General features: G+C 37.0%; 1 protein-coding gene across 2 annotated transcripts in view; it reads right to left on the reverse strand.

Annotated features, from left to right (window-relative positions):
* LOC135075649 (putative inorganic phosphate cotransporter) overlaps nucleotides 1-15,553 on the reverse strand; it is a 43,731-nt gene that overhangs the window by 15,464 nt on the left and 12,714 nt on the right. The window lies entirely within an intron of this gene.

Below are 15,553 nucleotides of genomic sequence, written 5' to 3' on the forward strand. Positions count from 1 at the left end.
TAATTGTTAACGAGAATTAATTCGAAGAACTGTCAATCTACAAGTGAATTGGTGAACATACAATACTATTACTTCAGTGAAGAGATAGAAAACAATAGTCATCAGCCGGGGGCATCCACAATACTTCAAATTAATAGACTAAGAGCTAGTGAACGCCTGACCTACGTCATTTTATGAAAGCTGAAAGTTTGTCATATCCTCGTCAGCCAGTTTTGACAGTTCCAACTCCTTGCAAGACAATATTTTTATGGTAGCAGCTAAAGCCACGATGACCCAAACTTCATGATGCACCAACATTCTAACCTATAATGGGAGCATACGCTAACAAACTTTTAGCTTTTAAAATGACGTTGTTCTATCGTTCACCAGCTCTTAGTCTATAGGGGCTTATTCCCATTGAGACATACCTTTTTGAAGTAACCCGTTTAGTAGTATACAATTTTTAATATAATGTCCACACGAACATCCCGTTTGAGTGTCTCGCAAAAAACCGTTCCGTTCGAATTTGAAATGTGTTCACACGAAAGTCCAGTTTTTCGAAATCCTGCATTACTGGATTTCGCAAAAATGGATGGAAATGAGAACGAGCCTTAATTTAATGATCCAATGTTCTCCGATTTCGAAACTTTGATAAGTAAAGGTGTCAATACTTGACACATTCTGTTTACATAGATCTAAATATTCACTCAACAACCCAAGGTTATATTATACTCGAAGATATCAAGTAGGCGATAAATGTCAATAAATTGACAGCAGGCAAATCAGTTTTCTAGGATATTGAGAATCGAATTGGCTACGCAGAAAATTCAATAAAGTTCATACTTGTACTCGTTCATACGACTGACAACGAACAATTGAACAATTCTGGAATATATTTCATAAAACATATTCCGGTTACCTGGTATTAAATTGGCAGGATTTCATCGAGGCTAATACTAATGTATTGTGTCCTATAGAAAGACAGAATAGAATAAAATCCATATTACCTTTATTCGATTTTCGATATTTGTAAATGGTATTGAATCAGTTCAATAATAACATCATCTTCAAACGAAATTCGGTTAACTGCTCACATCAGTAATAACTCATAGCCTTAAAATGTCTTTCTTAATTTTTTCTATTCAGAATCCTTAACCAAATGAACTGAGTTCAAAATAATATATGACTCTACATTGGCCGAATAAATCACATCCATGTAGAGTCCACTAGAGCGTAGCTATAAATAAATAAATATCCTTGGACATTTTACACAGCGCCGCTAGCCCCAAACTAAGCAAAGCTTTATATTATGGGTACAAGACAACGGATATAAACATACTTGATACTTTTTTTAGAAATACATACATATTATGCAATATGCATAGAAAACACCCAGACCCGTCACAGAAATTAAAATTCATCATTTCAATTTCTGCCCGGCCGGGAATCGAACCCGGGTCCTCTCGGCATAGTAGTCCGTTCTGAACCAAACGACCGACTGTCGCCAAAGTCTTTGATGTAGAGACGCCAGCCCATCAGACTATACATGTTTATAGCAAAAGCGTACTTATTACAACGGCACAAGTATGTAGATGTGTCATCTGTACCAATCCATAGCCAGAAAAGTGGTTCATTCGTCCTCCCAAAAAGCAAGACTTAATTTCTTATTGTCTTTTGATACAGCAGTGAAGTGACATCAAAACAGAATTCTACCCACGTTTTAACGGCGTCATTATGTGTGTCAAAGACTTGTATGGGAAAAATAATGTCGCTGTGTTCTTTATGAGGATTTCAATACGCACGTGATTTATTTGGATTTTTTTATCTATTATGTTTGTTTTTTTAAGTTCATGACGTCAAATAAAAATAAACTCAATTTAAAGGTAGCCTTTTGAACTAAGCGTCACAGACGCAGCGTCTTTAGCTTTGGTCTTAAAGGTAGCCTTTCGAAGCGAGTTAGTGACGCGGCGTTGGTGGCACAAGACCAAAGCTAAAGACGCTGCGTCTGTGACGCTTAGTTCGAAAGGCTACCTTAAGGTACACACATGCTTCTATGGGATCGTTCTCATAATGATTGAACCATTTATGAATCTATAACTAATTTCATACAAAAACACTGAATACCTACATAAAAATATAGGCTTTTTTAAAGTTGAAGACATAAGTAACTAAAGCCCAAAAATTGAGTTTTCTCTACATTGCAAAACTTTTATTTAGAATCAATGAAGTAAATTTAATCTGCTGTGCGAACACAAAAATAAAAGTTATATTATGACAATTTGCAGGAAAAATACAGTATTATTATAATTTAATCAAAAAGCAAAGGATAGAAAATGCCGTAATGTACATGAATGCAAAAGGAAATTTATTAAATATTAAATAGATGTTTCAGGAAAAATCAGCGCAAATCATGAGTTAGGTACTTCCGCTCTGTTGCGCGGAAATATAAATGCAAAATCAGCAGCAATCAACATGTCAAAGCTTTTTCCTTTTCACAAGTGAAAAGTAGATAAAATAATAATAGGCAGAAAACTCATTGCTTTATCTGTAAACTTGACAATGAATTGGTTCGCCTATTAATATTTTTTAATAATGCGACCCAAACAAAAAAATATATAAATTTTCCTGAAGTCTTTAATTATCTTCATCAAGTCTTTTAATGTCCACTGCAGGAGCAGGTAATTGTCGAGAGTCATCCTCGACAATTATTTAACGTAAACAAAATAAGGGATTAAATAAATCACCCTAGATTTAAAATTTCGATAAGAACTGTTCCCTAGGCCCCAAAATATAGTTACCATTACCCTTCTAACATGTTAGCGATTTAAAAGTTATTTTTATAATAATTAGTAGATATCAATTTAGCGCCTTATTGCGAAAACTTAGGCCCAGAACACACGGTGAAACGCAATTGCAACGAAACTGCAACTTCTAGTTACTTTTGAGTTGCATCTAAGTTTCTAAGTTTCTGCCATAGATTCAGTTGAGAGACCACACATCACGCGACCAGTTTAGAAGTTGCAGTTTCGTTGCAATTGCGTTTCACCGTGTGTTCTGGGCCTTACTATTTGTACTTTTATTACCTCGTCGCACATGTCAACAAAGTGACATGTTGCCCACGTGAAATCACTTGTGTTGAAACGTAGGTATAAAATGGTACTTCGGAATGTGATATCAGGGGTGCACGTTTGACACGCGAATGTGATATCAGAGCAATAACGTGATAAGTCATTTGCAGTTCAAACTGAAATGGAATAGGTCATGTACGCTAGTTCATGCTAGAAGCCTATGGAAAATTTGAGTTCTAATGTAAATAACGTTTGATGAATCACATTATTAGTAGTCATCTAAAACAATTTAATTATAGTATGTACTGATTACGTTGTTGATACATCTGTAAATAGAAAACTTACTTATGCTACTGTAATGATAAGATTAAATTATCTTTGTAGGCTTAATTCTGGCTATTGTTATTTACCTAGAGGTTATTGAATACAAGAGTGGAATAAAATATTAAAAACATGAAAAAAACTATTGTGATGTAAGATATAGTCCGTATGAGGTGACTGAAAAGTATGAGTATGTAAGTATGAGACCATTGTCAAAATATAATATTGCAGTATTTTACAGCTTACACGACAAGGAAATAAAAGGTTTTTGAGTTATAATTTTCGATTAGAATACGAGAAACTCAAATCAAACGTCTTTAATCTATTTTCTCACAGCAAACGTTCCTAGAATAACTAGTAATTGGTTAGAGGTTATGTACACACTGATCACGTTCCAATCAATGTGATAGTGACGTTTATAGTAAACCGTAATACAATAACATCAAATTGATATTATTTATGTTAATGTTTTACCTACTTGATAATAACGGAAAATGTTGGTCATCTCTATTTGTTTATAGTTCTGTGCTCACTGAGTTTGTTTTTCATAATAAAACTTCATAATAATTATGCAGTACAGCAAGTTTTTATACATATCGAGGACGCTCTTGAATCTCGCCTGATGCAAAGTGACTCTTCTTCTTCTTGTTGTGTCGACAACAAACCTATACAGTGTCAGCCCAAAACTCAGCCACAAGAGTGGCGTTGTCAGTAGTCTTTATTAAATCTTCCTGCGTGCAGTTGTTTGGGCTTGCAGGGCACGACATCAAGTGCTTCATCGACTGGGGAACTACACTGACACTCCAAGTTTGAACCATCTGAAAATCCCCACCTGAACAGATTGTCCTTACTACGGCCGACCTGCGTCCGAAGTCTATTTAAAGACTTCCAGTAGGCCTAGGATGCGCGCCGCGATAAGCGGTTATCAGTTATCACACCTCATTTTATCGCTTTTGCCCATACATTTTGACGTCGATAAAGTTTATCACGGCGCATCCCAGCTCGGCAGGTAAGCCAAGGGAGCTCATGTCCAGGTAGAATTTCCAAAGCTTCATCGCTGTGTAGAATTTAATGTTACATAATTAATGTATATCAACTAGTTTGTTTGTTCACCAAACTACTTTTTAATCTACCTAATGCGTACAAATTGCAATTTTAACTACATCTCCGTCTACCCTCCACTCCGAACGAACTACAAATTACCGAAACTTTTGGCAAAAACATTTTTGCTTATTACACTTATATCAAAATGCGTCCCGAAACCATTACTATTATTAAAAAGAGGGAAGTGGGGATCAAATTATGGGAGAGTGTTCCGTACTCTAGTTATTAAAGTCACTTGGCACTAACAAAAGGGGCAGGTAGTGCAGTAAGGTTTGGTTCACACTGTGGGCATAATAGCGACTCACAGGGAAAATCAAAACTCAAAAGAATTGTTGAATATGATGTAGGGGGGACCGAGGTGAGTTGTAACAGAGGAGATTTTGTGACATTGTCGATTTTTTGGAACTTCTTAACTACTAGCAAGCTCGTAACGGTGCGCGTTTTTAGTTCAAGTCTCGAGCTAACAAATTCGCACAGTTACAGCTCGCTGATACTTAATAGGTTTCCAAAAAAATACGATTTCACAACTCGCCTCTGTTACACTCTCCTCGGTCTCCCCTACTCGTGCCTATTGGTCGACAATAGGCTAGATGACAAAATACACTCATATTTTTTATTTTCTTTCAATAATAACAGTGCTACATCGAGTTGAAATGGCGCGATACGTCACGCTTGAGTAGAATTTTTACTCAAAAGAGACGTCACCCGACATTTCGACTCAATATAATACTGTAATTATTCGATTATGAAAAAAAAATTAAAAATATGAGTCTAATATTTTCTAATTATCTGTCTGACGGACTAAATAGAATTTCGATTTCATTACCCAGTCATCATCCCTATTCCGTCAATTAACTTGGTGAATGCTGCAGTTACGCATCACGCAATATTGCTTGTTTGATTAAAAAATCATTGTGACCTGACTTTGTTAAGATCACTGAAATGTGATTCCATTTGTTTTAAAATTTGGAAATGTATGACAGACAAGTACCTATAAATTACAACGTTATTGGCTATAACGTGGGTGCAACGCTCACATGGGCAGCTGATCATATTGTGGCAAATTAAATTTTGTCTTCAATTTGTTCAACAATAGATATAACCGTATGCTCTAATAATATTGTAATGTTTGAATAATTAAAACTACTCTCCAAGTACCTACCTATTTTATCTAATAATTTCTACTTAACTTATATTGACCTCTCTTCTTTCTCTATCTATGTAAGTAGATTTTTTAAACTAAATCAGATGTGAAGATCATCATCATCATCATCATCATCATTTCAGCCATAGGACGTCCACTGCTGAACATAGGCCTCCCCCAATGCTTTCCATGTTGATCGATTGGTAGCGGCCTGCGTCCAGCGCTTTCCTGCTACCTTTACGATGTCGTCGGTCCACCTTGTAGGTGGACGTCCCACGCTGCGTATGTGAAGATCACGATAGAAGAAACATACTTACTACGAAACATTGGAATTTATATTGGTAGGTCCATAAAAAGTGGATAGCTATATGCATTCAGATGCTGCAGCTGTCTAGTTTTAGTATGAAAAATGGCTTCAAAGGTTTGTTTCACATGTGACTATTAAAAATATGCGTCCATTTATCTTATTTTGACGCGGATCGCGAAAACCGCGTGGAACCATTAAAATTAACAACATAGTGACGTCACGTTAAGTTTACACTGGGACCTCTTATGTGGTTGTATTAGGGTCTGTTTTTGCAACAAAAAAGTTTAGTCTAATGTGCTGTCTGTACCAACACCTCATCGCAATTCACTCGGCATGAATGGGGCGCTGTGAGATTATGACGTGGTGTTTCTTTTTTTACTATCGTCATTTTTTGTAGTGAAGTATGCACGCGACTTTTCCCAATTAAATTCTGCATGAAAATGAAGCGGCCGAATTTTCAGGCATTTAGCAACTTTTAATTTGCGAAGTCCACGTTCAGCCGTAGTATAAAAGTTAATGATGGCTGCGTCTGCTTGTTTACGTAGGTGCCAGTTTGAAAACTGTGGTCGCAGGTTCTAATCCCGTGGGTGATAAAAAATCCTGTAATTTGCGCGAGTTGGCGTACTCTATCTATGTTATGGATAAGTATGTTATTTTCTGAATTATTGTAATTAAAAAGATTACTAGGACAGAGTAATGTAGGCAGGCCTCCCAATAAAAAAAAACAGGATCTACAGTCTGGTGAAGGTCACTTTGATGCACTTGGATGCAGGCAGTGCATGACCGGTCGTTAAAGAAATCCTTGTCTAGCAAAGTACGTCTTTTGGTTAGAATGATTCAAGATAAAAACATTTTGTTATCTAGTTGCAATACATACTCTTCTAATTTCTTAGTCAAAGAACTTGGCAATTTGTGCCATTCTAAGGCTGAGTTACCATCTTACTTTGACTTTGACAAACGTCAAAAATCTGTTAAACTCCATACAAAAAGCACCGGTTATTGTCATTGTTATGGTTAAAATAAAATGGTGCAACATAGCCTAAGAGTAGGCGCACACCGTTGATTTTTCGTCGGCCGATAGTTTAGTCGGGCAGTTGATCAGTATGGGCATGTATGGGAGTGCGCACACTACGCCGATTCGATTTGGCCGATTCTTCATACAATTTCAAATCGGGCACAACTATCAGCCAACTAAAAATCAACGGTGTGCGCGCCTACTAAGGACATTAATTAATGAATAATATTGAAGTCTAGGCCATACATTTCACAATATTTCAATAGCTGGGGCTTAGCAGAAGCAACAGATTGTCATTGTTCGATGTAGTAGTTAAGTATTTATCTGGAGTGTTTTGATGGTCACCACTTTAAAGACTGTAAGTCTCAGTAAGTGGGGCCTGGTGATAATGAAAGTGTTTGTGTTTGTTATCTGGTTACTTTATGAGTTTAATGAATTTACACAATTTAATTTAGTTTCTCAAACTCCTTTTTATTTTCCCATCAAAGGTCAAGTACATAGTTATTTTGACTCCTGATTTTCTTTTTCCACGTTATTTAGTAATTAGTGGGAAAGTATTAAAGACTTGATGTTGCCCGCGGCTTCACCCGGGTGATATTTAGTCACAGATCGTGATAAATTATAGCCTATGTGTTATTCTGGATTATAAACAATAATACTGTAAAGTTTCATCAAAATCCAATCAGTAGTTTTTGCGTGAAAGAGTAACAAACATCCAGACATCCATACAAACTTTCGCATTCATAGTAAATGTCTGCTAGCTGCGTATAGATGACCTTCATTGAACTGTCCCACCAAAGTCATTGACAGGGGGGGCGCCATCATCGTTCAACTACATAGTTTCCAACATGGCAAAAATCGGAACCAGCGATCCGGTATTAACGGTGGCGCCCCCTGTCAATGTCACGGGTGGGACAGTTCAGTGTATTGGGTCTATAATATTTCCCTCTTTCTGGCAAATGATTGTAGTAAATAACATAATGCTTATTTGTATAAAGTAAGTTCGCAATCTGTACAACTTTAAAAAGTAGGTGATTCTAAATGACATTAAGCTAGTAAATTAATACTAAATTAGAGCACATACATTCCGCATTGTTTTCATCTGCAAAATCAAAATGAATGCAGCCTATAATTGCATAGTTTCTCACGTCCAATTACGCGAACGTAACGAGAATGCTATTGGTTATTGGAAGCGCATAAAAAAGGTCATTGTCGACGGTTCGGATTTTAATTAGAGGCACATGGACGCATTCAGGTCCAAGGTAAATGTAATTGTAACATGTAAAGGTGACTGAGTTTCTTGCGCTGCTTCTTCTCAGCACTGGCCCATTTATTGGCCTAAAGCAGTGGTAGGGTTAATACTTTGACTTGAGAAAGTGCTTTATAAAAGCCTACTTGCAAAAATAAAGTGAGTTATGGGTTTCTGTCAAAATAATCGAATAAAAAGCTCCGTTCAAAGATAGGTACCTACTGACTATCATAAGGGCGTATGTTCACGGTCCGGTTTCTATCCGGTCAGGCCCCGGGCCGAATGAAAACCGGCCCGTTAACACCCGCCCCAATGTCAGTCATAATAATAATAACATCTGTCATTCGCTTTAAAATTTTCTAATGTAATATAAACTTGGTTTAATTTCTTTTCCACCAGTATACAATTCTCAAAATGAGATCGTTAAACACCTGTTAGCTGCAGAAAGGAAATGCTTTGTACGTTAAATAAAACAATATTTTAGAACACATATAAAACAACAGTTACAGAAACCTACGTATCGAAAAACATATAAAAACATGATGGCTAACACCGTTGCTAGGCTAGAGTCCAAAGACTAGCCAGTTTGCCAACAACGCCTATCATAATTTAATGCGATTACTGAGTCCGGTCCTGTCGCATCACAACCCATTATGCGTTTGTTGTCGCCGTGACACTCACGCGGCGCGCATCCTTATTGGGCTGTGACGTCAGTATAAAATGATTGTTGCGAGTTCGATTGCGTTTTTACAGCCTACCTATTTGTTTTTATTCGATGTACTTTTGGGAGGATTTGTTATGCAAAAGCATACGTCGTTGCCATTGCATCAACACAGTTGTATGTATTGCTTCATGAAGCAGCATACGAGATTTCTTTGATGTGATGGTTCCTCAGATGGTTCACAGTCTAGTAGGTATGTAAAAGTAGAATCAGGAAAAAAACAAATGAATTGAATGACGTTTTCCCTATGGTGCGTCAGTGTGAAGTGTTTGGAATTAACTAAAGTTACTCTTAACAAAAAGCATATTCTTTGCTATTAAATTCATAAGTATGAAAACAATAGAGCGGTAGAGCTAATAAGCCCTATTTTTCAACTTCTGCCTTTTAACCTAATGTCCATAAAATCTGTTCTTATCTCGTCAATTCCACAAAATCAAAGAATCAAAATATTCCAAAGAGTTATCAAACTTGGTGTAATGAATCATAAAACGAATCCCATCAAATCCCATGACATAATAAAACGTTATAACTGCAAATTGTCGTCGTAAAAACTTGACCAATTCGACATTTTTATGTCCATGGTTGATGAATACGTAAAAATAATTAGATTTTTCATTTTGAATCCTATATCAAGTCCAGTCCAAAAATCTAATCAACGAAATCATCCATTTTGTATAACTAAAAAAAGGCGATTCAAGTTTGATACAATATGTGAGAAAACAACAAATTGGGTAGTGCTAACATATTATCCATTTTATTTTTCGTTATGTATTAAAATATACAGCAGATTTATGTTATAGTGGTGTAGTGGTAGAGCAAGCTGTAATTAAGCAGAAAAAGGCCTACATAAATAATTATTTGCATAAAATAGAAAATTATAGTTGTTAGATACATTGCCGTAACATTAACCCTCAAATGCTCAATGGTAATGTACCTACCTTATTATTTTGAAAGTTCCTATCCGATTAAGGGTTAATTATACGAATATTGGCCTTATAAGCCTTAGAAAGCTTTGTACACCAGCAGTCACTTCCGAATTAGGTACACCAGATCGGCCACACCAGATGTACGAGTAAAAAAGTAGAGTCAATACATCAGTTCGTTTTCATGGCTGTACGGACACGGCACATCAAGTTCACATTCTAAGCTCTTATGGCGTTGCAATAAGATCGGTTTTCGAACAAAAATGTGTAGTCTGATGTGCTGTTATATATCGCCGGACCCATACTTCGGAACGGCGAGTTCCCGGTTATAGATCCCGGTGGATATTTCCACGTCAATACGCTTCTGTGTGGCGGCAGTTGCACACACACTTGCGACTTTAATCTTGCGTTTATCTATAGTATTCTATGGATTAACGGTTTCAAATAAACGATACTGTATGTCTTTCGTTCAATTCGTTTATTTCAACCAAAGTACGTCCACTGCTAGATAAAGACTTTCCCCAAGAATTGCCACAACCACTGGTCCTATGCTACCCGCATCCAGGTGCTTCCTGAGAATGATCTTCACTAGATTGTCGGTCCAGCGATTGGGAGCTTGGCTAGATTATGTTCTCCAGTCTGTGTTCGCCATTCGAAATTTTCTGCCCCAACGGTCATCAGTTCTACGAACTATGTGTTAGGGCCCTCGCCCACGGCGACTTTTTGTAGCGATGCAGTCGCGCTGCTGTAACGCATTAGTTGCGTTGCAAATGCGACTAACGCGGGTTAGTAGCGAAAAAGACTAGCGTTTCTGCGTTAATATCCACGTTGCTATTTGTCTCATTGCAGAGACTCGTGGTGGTGGTAGAGGTGTGCTAGCATGAAAGGTTCATCTGAATAATGCGACTAAGTCGCACGCGCACCTACAATCCTCAGAACGAATCAGCTAGTGTCGTGCTCGGCCGCGGACACATTTGACGTCGTCCCGTGCCTCACTCGCAATAACCCGCACTGATTGGATACTGTTTATCTTGAGGGAATGCATTTCATCCCAGCTGGTCAACAGGAATGCAATTATTACCTACTAGCTTTCCGCCCGCGGCTTCGCCCGCGTGGAATTTTGTCTGTCACAGAAAAACTTTATCGCGCGCGTCCCTGTTTCAAAAACCGGGATAAAAACTATCCTATGTTCTTTCCCGGGACTCAAACTATCTCTATGCCAAATTTCATCAAAATCGGTTGCGAGGTTTAAGCGGGAAAGCGTAACAGACAGACAGACAGACAGACAGACAGACAGACAGACAGACAGACAGAGTTACTTTCGCATTTATAATATTAGTTGGGATTATATAAGGTCACTGACTCACTCACCCATCACGAAATATCAGAAACTACAAGTGCTAAGAGTCTCAAAATTTGCATGGGGGTTCCTTTAAGAATGTAGGTGCTCACTTAGAACGGATTTTACGAAACTCAACCCATAAGGGGGTACAACGGGATCCACGCGTACGTAGTCGCGGGCGGCCGCTAGTTTGTCTTATAATAGGCGCTTGTTTTGTCTACATAAATTATTTCTGTTGATGATTCTGATGAGTATGCAGGTTAAAATGAATCTGAAAAAACGTAGCATGTTTTATTTTGTGTATCTCATATCAATTTCGTTTCATTTATAACTCATGTCAAGCAAAATTGAGAACATTTAACCTCAAAAAAATCCAAAGTTCGCCATTTTCAGCAATTAAGAAAAAAACAAATGAGAAAATGAATGCTGCCTGCGCTAACTTCGCAAATGAGACAGCATTTTAATTTGAGTATTATGTATCATGAGATGAAATTTTAACGAGGTTGAATTAACAAGCATGAATATAATAATATCATCCTTGTAAAATCGTAATGAAGTTTTTTAATATATTTAATACCAGCTTGACTTTTTAAACTAATAAGGAGAATCAGGCACCTACTCGTCGATGACTAAATACGTTTGTTAAATTGTTACCAAACAATATAATCCAAATCGCTTCACGTCTGTGTGCGGACAAAATTGACACAAGTTTGTTTTGCTATTTTGTTCTTTATTTTTACGTGAAAACCACGCCACGGCAGTTAGCCTCCGGTGAATATAGGATCGGTGTCGGTAAAGGTAAAAAATACTGTTTTTGTGCCATTCAAACATTTTCAAACAAATTCGACACCGGCTGCAAACTGAAGTCGCCTAGAATGCAAAATTTTACAAAACGATGTAGAATCATTTTTCCTTTTAATAAACATACTTCAATATTTTTTAAGGTTCATGATTACTATCAAATTCAAATCATTGCGTATTTCCAAAATTTCAAGCAAGGGTTTCCAAAAAAACCTCACCGTATACCTATTTCTCACCTAGATAAATGTGCTTGTTTAGTGAAAAGTGTAATTTATGATTTTGTCTAGTTCCTCCGACAATAAAAGGGGAACTAGCGTCTTCTAAAATCGGTTAGGTAGTCCAATATCTTAATTATGTACTCGCAAATTCGCACTAGCCGTATGCCAAAGTCTTTATAATTATTTATCTATTTAAATTATAACAGAAGGAAATCGTTTCAGTCGATTACCAGCAACAAGAAATAACTTGATTTCATAATTCACTGGCAAAACAATACTCGTGCAATCTAAACTTGTAAATTACCATGGAAAAAACTATTATACTTAACAACAGCTAAGCAATTGAGCACCATTTTACTGACGGAAGTAATTTTTCATACCTAATCATTGCTATGACAATAATGATTCTATTTAGGTCCCGATGATCTAACACGAATTATATTTTGAATAATGATGGTCAATGCATACCATAATTGCATGACTCTTCCGTATTTGGTATAGGACCGAAATAACACATAAACATTAGAAGTTTCCGTCGGCCGTTTGGTGTAGTGGTTTGAAACGGACTACTATTCCGGAGGTTGCGGGTTTGATTCCCGCACAGTACAAATATTTGTGTGCATGAATATATTTGTTAGTATTGGACTGGGTGTTTTCTATGTATAATATGTATATTTAAAAAACAAAGTATTATAGTACAAGCTTTGCTTAGTTTGGGACTAGAAGCGCAGTGTAAATGTCCAAGGATATTTATTTATTTAAGTGATACCAGTGATCAGTGAGGCAAGGTAGTGAAATAAATAAATAGATATCATTTATTTATTTACAAGATTACCAATTTAAAGGACTCATTTTGCAATGGAGGAATTTTTTTATTAAACTTCGGATTTCTATATTCTTTAGATTAAAGGTATAGAAACACAGACTTGCAATGGGGTGCTAAAATTGTAATGGCTATTTTGGGACCTAGACAAGACAATACTGACCTTGGCTGACAATAGTAACTGAGTTTCTAGCGCTGCTTCTTCTCAGCACTGGCCCATTTATTGTCCCGAAGCAGTGGTAGGATTAATAATAGGACGTGTAAAAGTGCTTTTAAAGATCCTATTTTCAAAAATAAAGTTTAATGAGTGTTTTTCAGTTTTTTATTCAAAATAAGGTGATATCTATAATCCGCCGCCTACTTTAAGGTCAAACTAGAACAAAACATTACAAAAAGTTTTGTTTATTAAACTGGTAATGATGTCATATCCATATACACTGAGACCACAATCTCAAAGAAAAAAACAATGCAGACAACACGACAACCTCACGGATGTGCAGTTTTTGAATAGAAAAACAATAAAAAATAGTTAAAGACGTCCCCACAACATACTTGGATTTGAATTGAAAGTTTTTTGCTGTATTTACATGTGTTTATTATAAACATAGGTACCTAATTTATTCTCCAATGAGCATTTAAAAATAAAACATGTGACTATAATTATCACAAAGAGAGAGAGAGAGAGAGAGAGAGAGATAGAATTTTGTGAATACGCTACATATTTGTCTACATTAATATTTAACTTACTCTAAGGTTTAACTTCTCCGAAATTGGGCACATGTTATTTAATATTTATGATGACGTTAAGACTCAGTTGCACCATTTTACTTTGACCGTAACTTTAACAATAACCGGTGCTTTTTGTATGGAGTTTGACAGATTTTTGACGTTTCTTAAAGTCAAAATAAGATGGTGCAACTCAGCCTAAGAGTTGTCTAAAGTTTTACAACATGAAACTTCTGCCTGAATTTTATTTACGGATACAAATTATGATTATGAGTGAATGAAGCGCATAAATAAGTTCAAATCAACTGTTGGCACAATCGCAGAAGAACTGTAATTAAATTGTTCTGCCCGCGATCGAGACGGATGCCGACTCATTAGTTAATGAGGTTTTTCCCTCTTTCCTCGTTTTCCTCCTGCTGCCTTCTTCTGACCTACCCGGGGAAATGAAGGCGATGTATTGCAGCCATCTCTCTTAGTGGTGTTGGCATTGTAACTTGCGTAAAAGAGATGGGAAGTTTTGATTTGCAGTTTCAGACGGTGGTAAGTGTGCAAGAATGACTTATAAGTGTTGGTAGAGTCAATATAATGCTATCGTTTGACGTATGATTAATAAATCGATGAAAATGTAGTGCAATGTTTTGATTTATGGAAGAAAAAATTAAGACGTTACAGGCAGAAGTCGGGGTGTTAGTTAAAACTAATTTTAAATTTTATTGTTGTGACCACTAGGCACTGCCAGTCAATCTAACTTTAAGTACATTATGTAAGGGTTCAACCATACCAACGCATGCATATCGCCATTGCCGGCGCGATCAAAGCCATTGACAGGTCGCGCGACCCATGACAGTTCACGGGACCTGTCATTTCCTTATGATTACGCCGTGAATGCGCCGGCAATGGCGATCTGCACGCGGACTGGTTGAAGCTTTAGTATGTTTCCATGCTTTCGCTGTCGGTCAAAATAAGCTCATTAGTATTAAAGCAACGTTAAGCAGTCGAACAAGTAAGCCATCACAAATATCATTGAGTACCTAGAAGCGACACTAAGCTGCTGACACTAGGTTTATGAACGCACTAGCTTTTGCCCGCGGCTTCACCCGAATTATAGCGTATAATTATGTTATTCTGGGTTATAAACAACAATACTGTAAAGTTTCATCAAAATCCGTTTGGTAGTTTTTGCGTGAAAGAGTAACAAACATCCAGACATCCAAACTTTCGCATTTATAATATTAGTAGGATTTATAATATTAGGAGGATAGTAGGAAGTTGGATTATTACAACTACCTACATAATAAAAAGATGAATTTAAAACAAAGCATAACAAGAGATTTATTATGAGGGCAATGCGGTTTGTGGGGATACTATGGGATATATCACGTGTGCCGCTAACTACCTGCCAGCGATATTTATTGCATTATCGCTGAAAAGGCCGAAACAAAGGGGATGCAGTATGGCCGGAAGAGCACACGCTGTAGATAATATTGGTTGCTGCCAGTTATTAGCATTGTGGTTATGGCTCTAATCTAGCCACTGTATACAGGGTGAAATTGCAAACAGTTGCCAAAGTTTTTTAATAAGCTCTATAGAACTATATAACTAGCTTCTTCCGTGACAGAAGCAGTGGACAGTGGTAACAAATGTCTAGTAGTCTTCTTAGACCTGAAAAAGGCCTTCGACACAGTCTCTGTGCCTATTCTTCTAGAAAAATTACAGAGCATTGGTGTTCGAGGCCTCCCGCTGCGGTTATTTAAGGACTACTTGTCGGAGCGAAAACAGAGAGTTAAGATAGGAAATCATATTAGCGACGAT

This window comes from Ostrinia nubilalis, chromosome 10 (genome assembly GCF_963855985.1).
Source record: "Ostrinia nubilalis chromosome 10, ilOstNubi1.1, whole genome shotgun sequence".
Classification (NCBI taxonomy): Eukaryota; Metazoa; Arthropoda; class Insecta; order Lepidoptera; family Crambidae; genus Ostrinia; species Ostrinia nubilalis.